Below are 14915 nucleotides of genomic sequence, written 5' to 3'. Positions count from 1 at the left end.
TTCATTGTATAAACCATGTGCTCTGTTTCTGATGGTCCGGTTGGGTCTTGGAGGCCTTGGATCACCTTGTGGGTAGAGTTTCCTGGTCAGTCATCTCCTCAGATGGACGGTCTTCTCAGATGGTTGGTCTTCTCCTCAGATGGTTGATTTTCTCCTCAGATGGACGGTCTTCTCAGATGGTCAGTCTTCTCCTCAGATGGACGGATGTCTCCTCAGATGGACAGACATGTGCATCCACTCCTCCAGACCAGGTCTCTGTTCTCGTTGATGTGGTTCCTGTTTCCTCATGTTTCCCCCGACATTCATGAGTCAAGCCACTGAAGCTGATTGGTTGTCTTTTGACGCTCAGCTGACTCTAAAATAGAAGATCTTCTCTGTGACCTTTGCGTGTCGCGTTGATTCATTGTCATTGTCTTCATTTCCCTTCTGAACTCTGACCGTGGGTCGTCATGTGACCCAGATGTTTCACAGATGTTTCAGAGTCTCTGCTTGGAGCCATGACTCTGTTCTTTTTATAGTTCGCTCCTTTAATCGTCGTTCCTCATGTAGGGGAAGATGTGACATTTGTGGGTTGAATGTAAGTTCTTGTTCAGTGATGATGGTTTGGACGATGTTTTTAAAGAACACGTCTTCTCTATTCCGTGGTAAGTCACAGTTCTCCAGTTAATGCAGGTTCTCAATCGTGTGTCAGAAAAACCTCTTTTCTGTTTTAATTAACCAACTCATGATGAAAACAAGGATGAGATCACATGAAGCCTTCATCCACCTGTGGACAAACGCACAGACGACCTCTAAAAGACACTTCAGTCGTGTGCAGCAGGTTGGACCAAATGGAAAAGACCGATCATCTGTGGCTCATAGATGGTAATGAGCATGACAAGATGGGCCTCGACCTCTGACCTCTGCTCCTTAAACCCCTTTGTAAAAATCACAGGGTTGGGTTCTACTCAGTCCAATGGTGCTAATGTGTCACTTCTTCTGTTGTTCTACAGTTCAGATCTGATCAATAAATCCATGTCTGAACCAGGATCTGCTGGGTGCTGGGCTGGGGCTTGATGTGCTTGCGGCCTGTGTGTATGTGTGGTGAGGGGTTGGCAGGAGGGGGGTTGGTCTGGCCTTGGATGGAGCATGATGTCTTCCAGGTGACGTGGGTCTCCTGTGTGCAGTTGGGAGCCCTCTGGGTGGAGCAGGTCTTCTTGGTGCAGCAGAGGCATGTGTTGTGGGTGGAGCTGGGTGTCGTCTGGCGTTGGGTGTGGGATGTGCTTGGTCTGTGGTTAAGTGCAACGTCCTTCAGCGTCCTGGTGAAGGTCAGGACTCCTGCCCTGAAGATGTGTACCTAGTCTTACTGACTGTGAAGGTCCAGAGTGGGGTGGGGTGCACTTGGTTTGAATGCACACTCCCTGGAGGTGTGTGCATTTACCCTCTGTATGAAGGCAGGGTGGAAGGCTCATGTTGGTAGCAGGGGGACATGACTACCTTTGTGTTTGAGAATGTTGACGAGGCTTTGTCAGTGACCTTCTTGATGGACTGGGCCACCTCTTCCTCCTGTGATCTCAGATCGCTTGTGCCGGTGTGAATGATGATGTGGCCGGGGGACCCCAGGTGCTTCTCTGTCAGCCGTTGGTACTCTGGCACTTGAGTTTTTTCACTCTGTGTTTTGGAAAAACTTTCTTGTCTTCCACAGATCTCCTGTTCGAGTCCATGAGGAGAACAATTTGTGGATTCTGTGATGGGTTGGTGTTTGTAGGTGTGGAGGTGGTTGTCATCAGAGGGAGGGACTCTTGAGCTTCCTGGCTAGTTGGTGTTGTTGATTGGCTGGGGCCTTCTTCTGGGTCTTGTTCAGCAATGTCTTTTGTGTGTGTGTTTGTGTGGGGGGGTGCCCCTGCCCCTTCAGGTTGTTCCCCTGTCAGCTTTTCCACCTTTTCTTGGAGCTTTCACACCTCTTCCTTGCGTCGTTTGACCTCGACCTAGAGCTGGCGCTAGTTTCCATATTTGAAGACTCCTCTTTGTCTTTTAGTCTTTTTAATTCAGGCCACAGAGCAGATGAGTCTCTCTCTTCCTCGTTGTTGTTGGGTCTGGATGGTGGGGGGTGGGGTGGGGTGGGGTCACCGTCTGCCTGGACTGGAGTGAAATGACTGTGTGCTCCATCTCCGCTTGTCTGAGCTCCATCTGTGCGAACTTGTCTTTTGGCTCGTCCGATGACTGGAGCTCTGTGGTGGCGAGCTGAGCGTCTGGTTTCTCTATGGGGGGTGGGATGTCCTGTTGGTCTGTGGGGGGGTGGGGTGTCCATCCTCCACTGAAGCCACTGTAAAGAACACAGGTTCTTTAATAGCAGTGTGCCACACTTGGGGACGGTCAGTGTGGAAAATGAGCTTGGATGTTGTCCCACTTTTTTTCCGGTCTGCCAACAGGGTCTCTGGACCGGTCTTCAGGAGGCCCTCTGTGAATGTGATCCTTGCAGGGTCATTGGAGGGTTTTGCTGGGTAGATGACTCTGATGGCTTTAATCTGAAGGTGTGTAGGGGGGCTGTGACTGGACTTCCATAGTTCTGGTTTATGTCCTTTGACCCCTCTGTAACCCTAACCCTGACCCTAACCTCAGGGTTACCTCAGGTCATATCCAGGTTCCTAGGGGCCTTTTTACACAGTCTTAGTTTCTGTTTAATTAATCCACTTTATTACAGGTTGAAGTCTTAAGGCAGAACTTAAGGAAGTCCTTTCTCTCTCTTTCTCTCTGATTTTACACTGAGACTTATTTAAACAAACCAAATCTATGCTTTACAACGTAAACTATTCGAACAGAACACGTGTTAATGAGGGGAACCTGTTCTTTATTTAGATGTTTGTAGAAGTTTGATATAAACCTGAACCTTTCTGATGTTCTTTATCAAACCTGAAAGTGGAGCTTTGAGGGTTAAACATGTTCGACGTTCAGGTTCCAAACCAAACACCGATTACACAACAGCATGGTGTGTTTACTGTCCTCGTGGTGTGTTTACTGTCCTCTGCCTCATTGACACTGGGTTGATGGATAATGTCAGCGGTTTTCAAGTGGCCTTCATTTTCCTTTGACAATAGCGTCCTGTCGTTTCAACCTCTGCGACCACAGACATGAGATGCATTCAAGTACACGAGGAAAAGCACTCAGTCCCACATGAACGCAGACGGCGGTGGCGTGGACGTGGGTGTGGTCAGTCATCATCCTGTCCACCACCGTCCAACCTCCATCAGTGGATCAACAGCCCATTGTCCCTGTGTTGTCAGTGTAATCTGATAGAACCCCCCCCGCCCCCCGTTTATCTCATTGTTTCTAATTTAGGCCAAATGTTTTCATTGTTTTCACAAACAAAAGCTGTGAGTGACAGAAGCATGACCACATACAAAAGGTTTATCTGTGATATTTATGACTAATATTATCTCTAATATTTTCTTTAATATTTATCTGTGGTATTTATCTCTAATATCTATCTCTAATATTTATCTGTGGTATTTATCTCTAATATCTATCTCTAATATGTGTCTCTAATATTTATTTGTGCTATTTATCTCTAATATTGATCTCTAATATCTATCTCTAATATTCATCTCTAACATTTATCTGTGATATGTATCTCTAATATTGATCTCTAATATTTAGCTGTGATATTTATCTCTAATATTTAGCTGTGATATTTATCTCTAATATTTAGCTGTGATATTTATCTCTAAATATTCTGTGACAAACATCAGATTGTCTTTAATCACAGACTGCTGTTACATTCATAATCTATGAATGAAGTGAATCTGCCTCCGTCCTGTCAGTCTTCGTGGTTCACATGTGTGTTCTCTACTTCCCCCTGGTGGTCCATGCAGGTTCACATGTGTGTCCGTCCTAAACAGATGGACAGATGGTTTTCCCATGTGACCTGTGTCTTCACAGCTGATGACATCACGGCGCCTTGTGTTGATGTTTGTGATCCTGTTGTTTTCAGTCAATGACAGAAGAACGTGACGCTGTCATCTGTTGGTTTTAACACAACTGAGCTCCTCCTGCACCTCCTCTCTGCTCCTCCTCCTGTCTGGTTGGTTGGTGATTGGTGGTTAGTTGGTTGGTGGTTGGTTGGTTGGTTGGTTGGTTGGTTGATTGGTTGGTTGGTGGTTGGTGGTTGGTTGGTTGGTTGGTTGGTTGGTTGGGTGGTTGGTTGGTTGGTTGGTTGGGTGGTTGGTTGTTTTGTTGATGGTTGGGTGGTGGTTGCTTGGTGGTTGGTTGGTTGGTTGGTTGGTTGCTGGTTGGTCATTGGTTGGTTGGTCGCTGGTTTGTGGTTGGTTGATTGGTGATTGGTTAGCTGGTTGATGGTTGGTTGGTTGGTGGTTGGGTGGTTGGTTGGTGGTTGGTCAGTTTGTTGGTTGGTTAGTGATTGTGGTTGGTTGGTTAGTGATTGTGGTTGGTTGGTTGGTTGGTTGGTTGATGGTTGGTTGGTAGTTGGTTGGTAGTTGGTTGGTTGATGGTTGGTTGGTAGTTGGTTGGTAGTCGGTTGGTAGTTGGTTGGTAGTTGGTTGGTTGGTTGGTTGGTCGGTTTGTTGGTGGTTTGTTGGGGCCATAATTCTGTCACCCTATAATGTGTAATTCATAAAAAACAGCATCACTGCCAGTTTTGTTTCCAAATGAAATGACCATTTCTGTTCCACACAGTGTGTTTCAAGGTTTTTTTTCTTTTCTTCAATCAATCAATCAAACTTTATTTCTATAGTACTTTTCATACATGGTACACGTAGCACAAAGTGCTTCACAACAAAACCCCCCACTGTCCCGCAGTTGCAAATAAAAATACAAGCAGCTAAGTAAAGTTTACGGTAAGGGTTTAATTAAAAGCTAGACTAAAAAGATAAGTTTTGAGTTTACTTTTAAAAATATGAACATTCGCAGCGGACCTCAGGTCCTCAGGTAGGCTGTTCCATAGTTTGGGGCCATAAAAGCTGAATGAGGCCTCACCATGAGTCTTAGTGTGGACTCTAGGAACAGTTAAGAGATTACTACCTGATGACCTGAGGGTCCGAGAGGGCTCATATGTTAAAAGCAAATCAGATAAATAAATAGGGCTAAGACCATTAAGAGTTTTAAAAACCAATAAAAGCACTTTAAAATCTTAACATCTACTGTGTCACTGAAATAAACTCTGAAGAACGTCGACTCTGACGACAACAAGAAAAAGCATGGAATGAAAAACATCAAATAGTAGTCAATATCTCTTTAACTGATTCTCAAATAGTCCAACAAAGAACCTTTACTGACTGAAAACTGGAGGGTGTGTCCATATCTGTGTCCTTTGACTGAGCAGATGAATAATGAGCTCCATCTATAATCTAAGAACAGCCCCAGACGCTCATGGGAAAACACACGACCTGCTGTTTGCTGTGATTATGATCATAATGGCTTCCTGTAAGAGCACTGAGCAGTGTGATGGGGGGGGTCATTAGTGACACAGGTGGGCTCATAAATCAGCCTTAATGTTGTTGGACTTTTCATTAATATTGAACTCACGCTCACGTAGCGCTCCAATGTAGCGCGCTATAAACTGAAGATACAAAGAGGAAAAGATAAAGATACAAGTCCATCACATATGTGTTTCTGACCCATGGTAGGTGATCTAACCCTAACCCTATCAAACCCTAACCCTCTATCTGTCTGTCTGTCTTTCTTTCTTTCTTTCTGTCTGTCTCTTTCTTTGTCTGTCTTTCTTTCTTTCTGTCTGTCTGTAAAATAACTCAAAAACTTAAGGACAGATTTTCATGAAATTTTCAGGAAACGTTGATACTGACACAAGGAACAAATTATTACATTTTGGTGGTGATGGTGGGGTGGGGGAGAGGTGATCTGCCTTGGTGGGGGTCTGTGCTCCCTGAGTTCTTCTTTTTTTACTTTTCTTTGGTGATTCTTCCACTTCTCATTGACCATTAGATTCAGTCATAAACACATGAAGATAAAACCACAGGAGATGGAAGTCATAAAACACAGAAACAGCAATAGATGCAGCTTTAATGTGTATAAAGTACACATCGTATAGTACACACTACTGCATTCATCAGATAATGAACACATGTTTAATGTACAGTAAATCTGTCCAGTGTCTATTAATGACAGGAGTAGATTTAAAACCTGCCGTCATTAACAAATGTCAGTGACTATGAAGACACATGAGCACGTTTTACAGACACCACAGAGAAAAACCCCTTCATGTAGTAAAGGGTTAGGGTTTATAGGGTTAGGGTAGGGTTAGGTTTTATTTTTTTTACTTAAAAAAATTTTTTTTCTTCTTCTGGCACCATTGTGAGTGGCAGCCCTTCCAGTAGCTCCATGTTTTGCTGTGTGTTTTTTGGTGTTTTTTAGTGTTAATTTTCAATTACTGTTCATTTGAATCGCTATCTATCCTATGGATATGGATTTTCACTCGCCGAAACTCGTTTATTCGAGTAACCAGCTACATGCACTGAGAACTAAGGCCCACGCCGGTGTGGTTCCACATTCACCTGAAAAGGTGAGGAGGCTGTATCGTGGCTGCAGCGCTGGTGCTAAGCTAAAGGCTAAGCAGCTAGTGAAGAAGTGGCGATATAAGCCTGCAGTACCTTCTGTGATCATGGGAAATGTGAACTCACTACCAAATAAGATCAACGAACTGACTGCTTTAGTGAAGGTTAAGACCCACAGAGAGTGTAGTTTGCGGTGCTTCTGTGAAACGTGGCTCACGGCAAGCATCCCAGATGCTAACGTAGAGCTACTTGGCTCGGCTCAACTCGACTCGGCCTTTTTGCATTTCCATTACGAAAAAGGACCTGGAATCTGGTACCCAGTACTAGTTTTTTGGTATCACCTCTGCCGAGGTTCCAGGACTGGGGACCAGATACTAAAATGTGACCTAGAAACATTGCAGACCACTGATTGGTCAGACAGTTGTCTCTGTGACCCGCCCTTTTACAAAAAGCAGATGCGGAAGTTTACAGTAAATATAGCGGTAGGTTAATCCACATGACGACAGCCTGTAAAACTACACCATGGTTTGTCGAGGAGATTCAGATGTAAAAATTCAGCATGAGCTTGACAAGACAATACACAACGAGCGAGTTTATCAGCAACTCTGAGCAGACGACAAGGAAGTAATGCGCCACATGACTATGATGTCCAGGTACTGTAAAGTCAGTAGTATCCTGTAATGGCAACGGTCTCCAGGAGTAGGACCTGGTACCAGAGTCGAGTCGAGCCAAGCCGAGTCGAATCGAGTTGAGCCGAGCCGGTTCCACATAGTGGAAATGCGGCATTTGACTCCTTTGTCCTTAAATCCTCAGTCCTTTACTCTTCAGTCCTTATTTTCTTTTGTCCTTGACTCCTCCATCCTTGACTCCTTGTCTCTGGGATTGTGACCTGATAATCTCCGTCTGGACTGGAGAACATGTTCCCATCGTAGAGGATCTGGCGTAGGTTCAGGTTTGTCCAGAGGTTGAAGATCCATCATATGTGAATCTTCTGTTCTGATCTGGGCTGATGTGTTCTGTTCAGCGGAATGAACCCACGTCAGGTTAAGAACCGACCCAGAACTGATCTGTGTGTGACTCAGACTCAGGTCTGAAGTGATAACGCTGAGTTGACTGTGTTCAGATCAGGAGACAAGGACATGACCTGACAGGAGGACGACGAGGAGGAAGAGGAGAAAGAGAAGGAGGACAGTGTCCTGGATCATATGCACTACTGGTCAAAAGTTTTAGAACACCCCAATTTTTCCAGTTTTGTATTGAAATTCAAACAGTTCCAGTCCAATGAACAGCTTGAAATGGTACAAAGGTAAGCGGTGAACTGCCAGAGGTAAAAAAAAAAAAAAAAAAAAAAAAAAGTTAAGGTTAAACAAAACTGAAAAATAATGTACATTTCAGAATTATACAAAAAGGTGAACAAGAAATGGGTTAACAACTTAAAGCAGTTCTGCAGCAATGGAGGTTGATCAAGCCTTGAAAATGGGTGTGATCAATTCCTCCAGGTGTCCCAACGTCTCTGAAGTCCTTCCAACCCCCTCTGTCTGCATAAAAGTAGTGTTGGAACACACTTTGGTACCATATCATTGGGAGCATTATTTGAACAGAATTGTACTGCAGAAAGTAGTGTGTTACTCTGAAAATGGAAAAGAGGAAAAGGCAATTAACGATAGAAGAGAGACAGACCATCAGAACACTGAAAAATGTAAGTCTTTCCTACAGAGAAATTGGCAAGAAAGTCCAGGTGTCAGTAAGTCTAGTTTCCTTCACCATCCAAAGGCACTCAGAAACTGGGGCAAACCTGCAACTGGAAGTCTTCTCTTCACAGTTGAAACTGAGACTTGCTTGCTATGACCACTACTGAGCTGTGTTTGAAGCTGTTCTGTGAGTTGCCTATCACGCGAACTGTTGACTCTCAGAAACTTGTCTTCTGATTCTGTTGTGTCTTTGGGTCTGCCAGACCTCTTCAAATCTTAGGGTTAGCGTTGTTAGGGTTAGTTGTTTCTCTGATGTTTGTTGAACTGTTTCATTTGTTTCATGGAATGGTTCTGTCACATTCACTCATCATTTGGTTCCAATGTTTTACAAGTGTCATGAAAATTTAACCAAACATAACAGACATTTATGTTTCTCCACTGCTAAAGGCAACGGCAACTCGTAAGCAACCAAACACAGCAACCACACACACACACACACACACACACACACACACACACCAGACTCATGTCATCTACATCTACATCCTGATGATTCAGGTCTGACAGCAGTTAAATATAACCTTGGACTGAAAATGTCAGAACTGTCACATTCCAAAATCAACCCCTAAGCCCTCCCCCTAAGCCCTCCCCCTAAGCCCTCCCCCCAGTGTCTTCCACTGTGTGATGGCTGCATCCTGGAAGCACGACACTGTACGTAATACAAGACCCTAGACCACCAACCCTTTTTCCTACTTCTGATGGCTGCCAGCGCTTCCTTTTATTTGACTCAGGCGCTACGGCTGTCCGGCTAAAGAGTACCAGCTAACTCTTACAGTACCGTACTCGAGTCCACGCAGTCCCTACTCAGAACTACCTTCTCAGATGGACTCGAGTACGGTACTACGCACGGAATGTTTGCACTCACACTGATAAAATGAAGCGGACTTTGGAGGGGGGGCTTCCGGTGTCATGGTGGAGTGAAGACGCAAACTCATGTGTTCCTCACTTATTTAGCAACTTACTTGCTTGAATCATCAAGTTATCCAAACCACACACACATTTTTGTGTGTAAGACTTTGTTGTAAAACTTGGCAAACAGAAGGACGTCATAATGAGTGGAGAACCCAGCATGAGAGCAGCCCGCTCGAACAAGACCGCAGCTAGCGATAGCCACTCCGGCAAAGTTACAGAAGTTAGTGCTAACACTGGCCCCAACTTACAACTCATCTGTGAAGTTTTGAAGGGGATGTTCGACACTATGAAGGATGAAATTGTTAACGCGTTCTTTTGTTGGCAGCTCCAAGAATAAGTCTGGATTCTTTTAGGTCTCATTTTTATACATTTATTATTGACTTGATATGATCACAAACAAAACATAACTCAGCTGAGGATCCATTCCCCAAACAGGGAAATGCATCCAGACATTCCACTGCACATCACTTTTATCATCCTTGTAACCTGATCACCAAACTCTGGGCTGACCCCCTTGTGTTAGGTGGGTTGGGTCACAGAAAATGGACTGGTGTCATGTGACTCTCAAGTGAAACAGATGTAATTCCTCAACTCTATGTAAAACCCCATATTGACAGCGTTGACCTCTTATCTCTTGTTATTTACAATCGTCTGTGAGCATGTGTATTCAAAAGTGCGCCCAAGGTAAACCCAAGTCCTGTGATCATAAATCTGTCAGTCTAATATGTGACCAAGATGTGACCTATCCTAAGAAATTTACGACTGACCAGCGAAACAAAGAAAATCTAGTGACACCAAGGAATCCAAACTAATACTGAGTAATATGTGATTAAACTGAATAATTCAACTATCTAAATTAAAATAATATTTCAAAATCCTGTCGGAGCTGCACTGCACGGGAACCGCACTACAGACCACGGTCTCATCTCATGTTGTAAAAATCTAGGATGTGAAAGAAGGTTTGAATGATGTGGACGGCAGGGTGGCCACGCTGCAGCGCTCATATGCCGATCTGAAGGCTGAGAGGGAAAAACTGCATGTGGAGGACCAGGAAAAAAGATCACCAAGACAGAACATCAGAGTTGTTGGACTCCCAGGAAAAAATTGAAGGTGACAACTGCACCACCTTCATGAAAACTTTCTTTGTGGAGATCTTCGGGGAGGACAGCTTCCCTTGTAAACCAGATGTGGACCGGAAATGGAACACCGCACCCTCAGACTGCCACAGCCAAACGGGCCCCTGTGAGCCACGATGGCCCATCTGCACCAGAACCAGAACCAGAGCTGATGGTACACTGACACTGGGAGTGAACACTGACACTGGGAGTGAGCTGGACAGCTGACATTAGAGGAGCAGAAGATCAGCTTTTACCCAGAGAACAGCATCAACCTGGTTCAAAGAAGGGCTGTTTTCAACCCAGTAAAGAAACGACTGAAGGAGGCTGGTGTCAAATACCCGAATAGTTCTGATTGAAATGTTCTACTGATTGAATAGTTCTGATTGAAAAGTTCTACTGATTGAATAGTTCTGTTGATTGAATAGTTCAGATTGAAACGTTCTACTGATTGAAACGTTCTGATTGAATAGTTCTACTGATTGAATAATTCTGCTGATTGAATAGTTCTGATTGAATAGTTCTACTGATTGAAAAGTTCTGACTGAAATGTTCTACTGATTGAATAGTTCTGCTGATTGAACAGTTCTGATTGAATAGTTCTGCTGATTGAATAGTTCTACTGATTGAATAGTTCTGATTGAAAGTTCCACTGATTAAATAGTTCTAATTGAATAGTTCTACTGATTGAAGCGTTCTACTGATTGAAAAGTTCTAATTGAAACGTTCTACTGACTGAATAGTTCTGCTGATTGAATAGTTCTACTGATTGAATAGTTCTGCTGATTGAACAGTTCTGATTGAATAGTTCTACTAATTGAATAGTTCTGATTGAAAGTTCCACTGATTGAATAGTTCTGATTGAATAGTTCTACTGAATGAAGCGCTCTACTGATTGAAAAGTTCTGATTGACACGTTCTGCTGATTGAATAGTTCTACTGATTGAATAGTTTTGCTGATTGAATAGTTCTGCTGATTGAATAGTTCTGCTGATTGAATAGTTCTCCTACTGATTGAATAGTTCTGATTGAATAGTACTACTGATTGAATAGTTCTGATAGAATAGTTCTGCTGATTGAATAGTTCCCCTACTGATTGAATAGCCCTAATGATTGAATAGTTCTGCTGGTTGAATAGTTCTACTGATTAAATAGTTCTGATTCAAATGTTCTACTGATTGAATAGTTCTACTGATTGAAAAGTTCTGATTGAATAGTTCTACTGATTGAATAGTTCTGATTGAATAGTTCTACTGATTAAATAGTTCTGCTGATTGAATAGTTCTCCTACTGATTGAATAGCCCTAATGATTGAATAGTTCTGCTGATTGAATAGTTCTACTGGTTAAATAGTTCTACTGATTGAATAGTTCTGATTGATTGGTTCTACTGATTGAATAGTTCTGATTGAATAGTTCTACTGACTGAATATTTCTACTGATTAAATAGTTCTACTGATTGAATAGTTCTGATTCAATAGTTCTGCTGATTGAATAGTTCTGCTACTGATTAAATAGCCCTAATGATCGAATAGTTCTGCTGTTTGAATAGTTCTCTTACTGATTGAATAGCCCTAATGATTGAACAGTTCTGCTGACTGAATAGTTCTACTGCTTGTGTTCAAGGTTCATGTGCTGAATAAAGGCCACAGGTCAGACTGAAGGATTTCTTTTATTGACAGTTTGTTCTGTAGAATTGAACATGTTCAGTCCCTCAACAGAAGTTGATTTTCCTCTTTAATCAAAATAAACTCAACTCCTGCTTTTTTTCCCAATATAGTTCTTTACAAAAGGTAGAATAACTATGTGACTGATGCATTCAAACTGTAATAATAATAATAATAATAATAATAATAATAATAATAATAATAATGATAGTCCCATTTCAAATTAAATCAACATATTGTACACACACACACACACACACACACATATGTATATATAAATCTAAATATATATATGAGCTCCAGCAGGATCAATGCATATCATAACTTACATTCAGACGATTCAAATCTGACTAAACTACTTCTTCTGTTTTCAATCCTGTGAATTTGGCCTTTTTTTTGTCTTGAAGGTTCATCTTCTGACGTTTCAGTTCTGTTGAACCGTAAACAGAAACTGAAATGGAAAAGTTTCTGCTCAAACATTTCACTCCAAACCTTAAAGAGTTCTAAAAAATGCACAAAGAAAAGTGAAGAACGTCAACATGTGTTCCATCAGTATTCGAACTCAAACGTGTCCCTTCGACATCAACATTCATTGAATCAATGAAGGGTTTTCATTGGAAACTTTCAGCCCTTCATCATCATCATCATCATCATCATCTTTCCAGCAGCTCTGTCCCGATCAAAGTCCAGAACCCAGACTGATGAAACTGGGTCGCTGACACCAACATTTAGGAACCTGTTCTGAAACACATAAGAGCTCAGTCCGACTTTGGATGACTCTGGTCCTTCACACAGGTACTGATGGACACGCTTCCACCAGACATCGGAGTTCACAAACTAAACTCAAACTCAGCTCAATAATCTGGGTCTGTTGGTTATGTGAGTTTCTTCTCCTTCTTCTTCTCCGTCTCAGATATATCCACTGATGTGGCATTGGTAACTGGTCGGTAACTCTATAGAGGGTATGCACATACGTCACTTCCCCCCCAGGCCACGCCCCTCTAAGTCAGACTGAGTGTCAAAAACCAACCTGCTCAACATGACGGAGTAAAGCAGTAAACACAGCGAGACCAGGAAAATGTGAAATATGAAATTAAATTGAGGACAGTTGGACTGAACATGGATCTGTACGAGCTACCAAAGAACAAGTGGTCCATGAACATTGACACGTGGACAGAAATGGAGTATCCTGACATCCAGGGTGTAGGGGATCATCGCTATTTTTACCTGAAACAAATATACATGGTTTGATCATTACTGACGACCAGGGTCCAAAACTATGGCCCAGAACCAGGTGATCCAAAGTGCATTTACAGTAGACCGTGTACTGACCCCAGTGAATATATGCATGATCTACTGGTACTGAGGAGATTTACGTCTAGTTCAGATCAAGTACTTTATACAACACAGATACTACTGCTGTGGACCAGCAGGGGACCACTGGATTCTGGGAAATTAGGAGATTTTTATCACCTGTTTGTAAATTACCACATTATTCTTGTAATATTATGGTTTTATTTTAGGAATATGACTTTAATCTCATAAACGAATGACATTTTTGTTAAATTATGAGTTTTTTGTATAACTATGACTTTATTCTCATAACATTGTGATTCTTTTTGTATTTGACTTTATTCTCATAAAATTACAGGTTTTATATCGATATTTTACAGTTTTATACTCATAGTGACAAGCGTTTTTATTTCCTTATATGGCCCTAATACTCCGTCGTAGCTTTATTCTCCAGTTCCCCTGTATTTGAAAAACTGGGTTAGCCTCAGTTTAAGTTAGTTTACTAATCATGTAGGAGCACAAGGTTCAGAATCACAAAATGAAGGCAAAACCCATGAAAGATCTGATAATGAAACCAAGAGCTTTACTAAGAAGTAACGTTAGCCAAAACATTATGTCATTTAAGGTCTGATTTGACCCAAAAATACAGCATAAATTAATGTTAGCTGACACCAAACAGGATCCACAGATCTAGGTTTGGTTTCCTGGATTTGTGGATCCATCTACTTCTCTTCTTTGTCTTTCGGTGTCTGTAAAACGATAGCTCCGACTGCTTTTCAAACCTGTTCATACAATCAGTAGCACAACAGCTCTTCCCCATTTTTTATTAAATATTGTTCTTCAGTTTAGACAGTATTGAAGCCAACACTGTCACTCATCTCCTTCTTTCTGCCACTCAGTGGGCAGAACCACGGTGACTTTCGCTAGCGGTGACGTCACGTGCATACCCTCTATAGAAGTGGTGTCAAACTCATGTTCTTCCGGGGGCCACATTCAGCCCAATTTAATCTCCAGTGGGCCGGACCAGTACAATAATAGCATGATAGCCAATAAATAATGAAAACTCCTAATTTTTTTAGTGCAAAAAATAATATTCAATTATACCAATATTTACATTTACAAACTATCCAAACAAAAAGGATGTGAATAACCTGAAAAAAATTAAATTTGCTAAGAAATGTAAGTACAATTTTATCAATATTATGCCTCGACTTATCATTTATACATATGCATTACAGGTCAGGTCTACAAAGGCACAAAACATTTAGTAACAGGCAGAATATTTTTGAAATTCCACTTAATTTTCTTTAGACATTTCAGGTTGTTCATATTTGCTCAGATTATTCACATTTTATTGTTACAGGATAGTTACCTCCGCCAAGGAGGTTATGTTTTTGCCAGGGTTTGTTTGTTTGTTTGTCTGTCCGTTAGTGTGCAACATAACTCAAAAAGTTATGGACAGATTTTGATGAAATTTTCAGGGTTTGTTGGAAATGGAATAAGGAAGAAATGATTAAATTTTGGTGGTGATCGGGGGTGGGGGGGCCCACGGGGGGGCGCAGACCAGAAAATTTCATCAAAATCTGTCCATAACTTTTTGAGTTATGTTGCACACTAACGGACAGACAAACAAACAAACAGACAGACAAACAAACCCTGGCAAAAACATAAC

Source organism: Sphaeramia orbicularis, chromosome 16 (assembly GCF_902148855.1).
Source record: "Sphaeramia orbicularis chromosome 16, fSphaOr1.1, whole genome shotgun sequence".
Lineage (NCBI taxonomy): Eukaryota > Metazoa > Chordata > Actinopteri > Kurtiformes > Apogonidae > Sphaeramia > Sphaeramia orbicularis.
Note: the sequence above shows the minus strand (reverse complement) of the source record.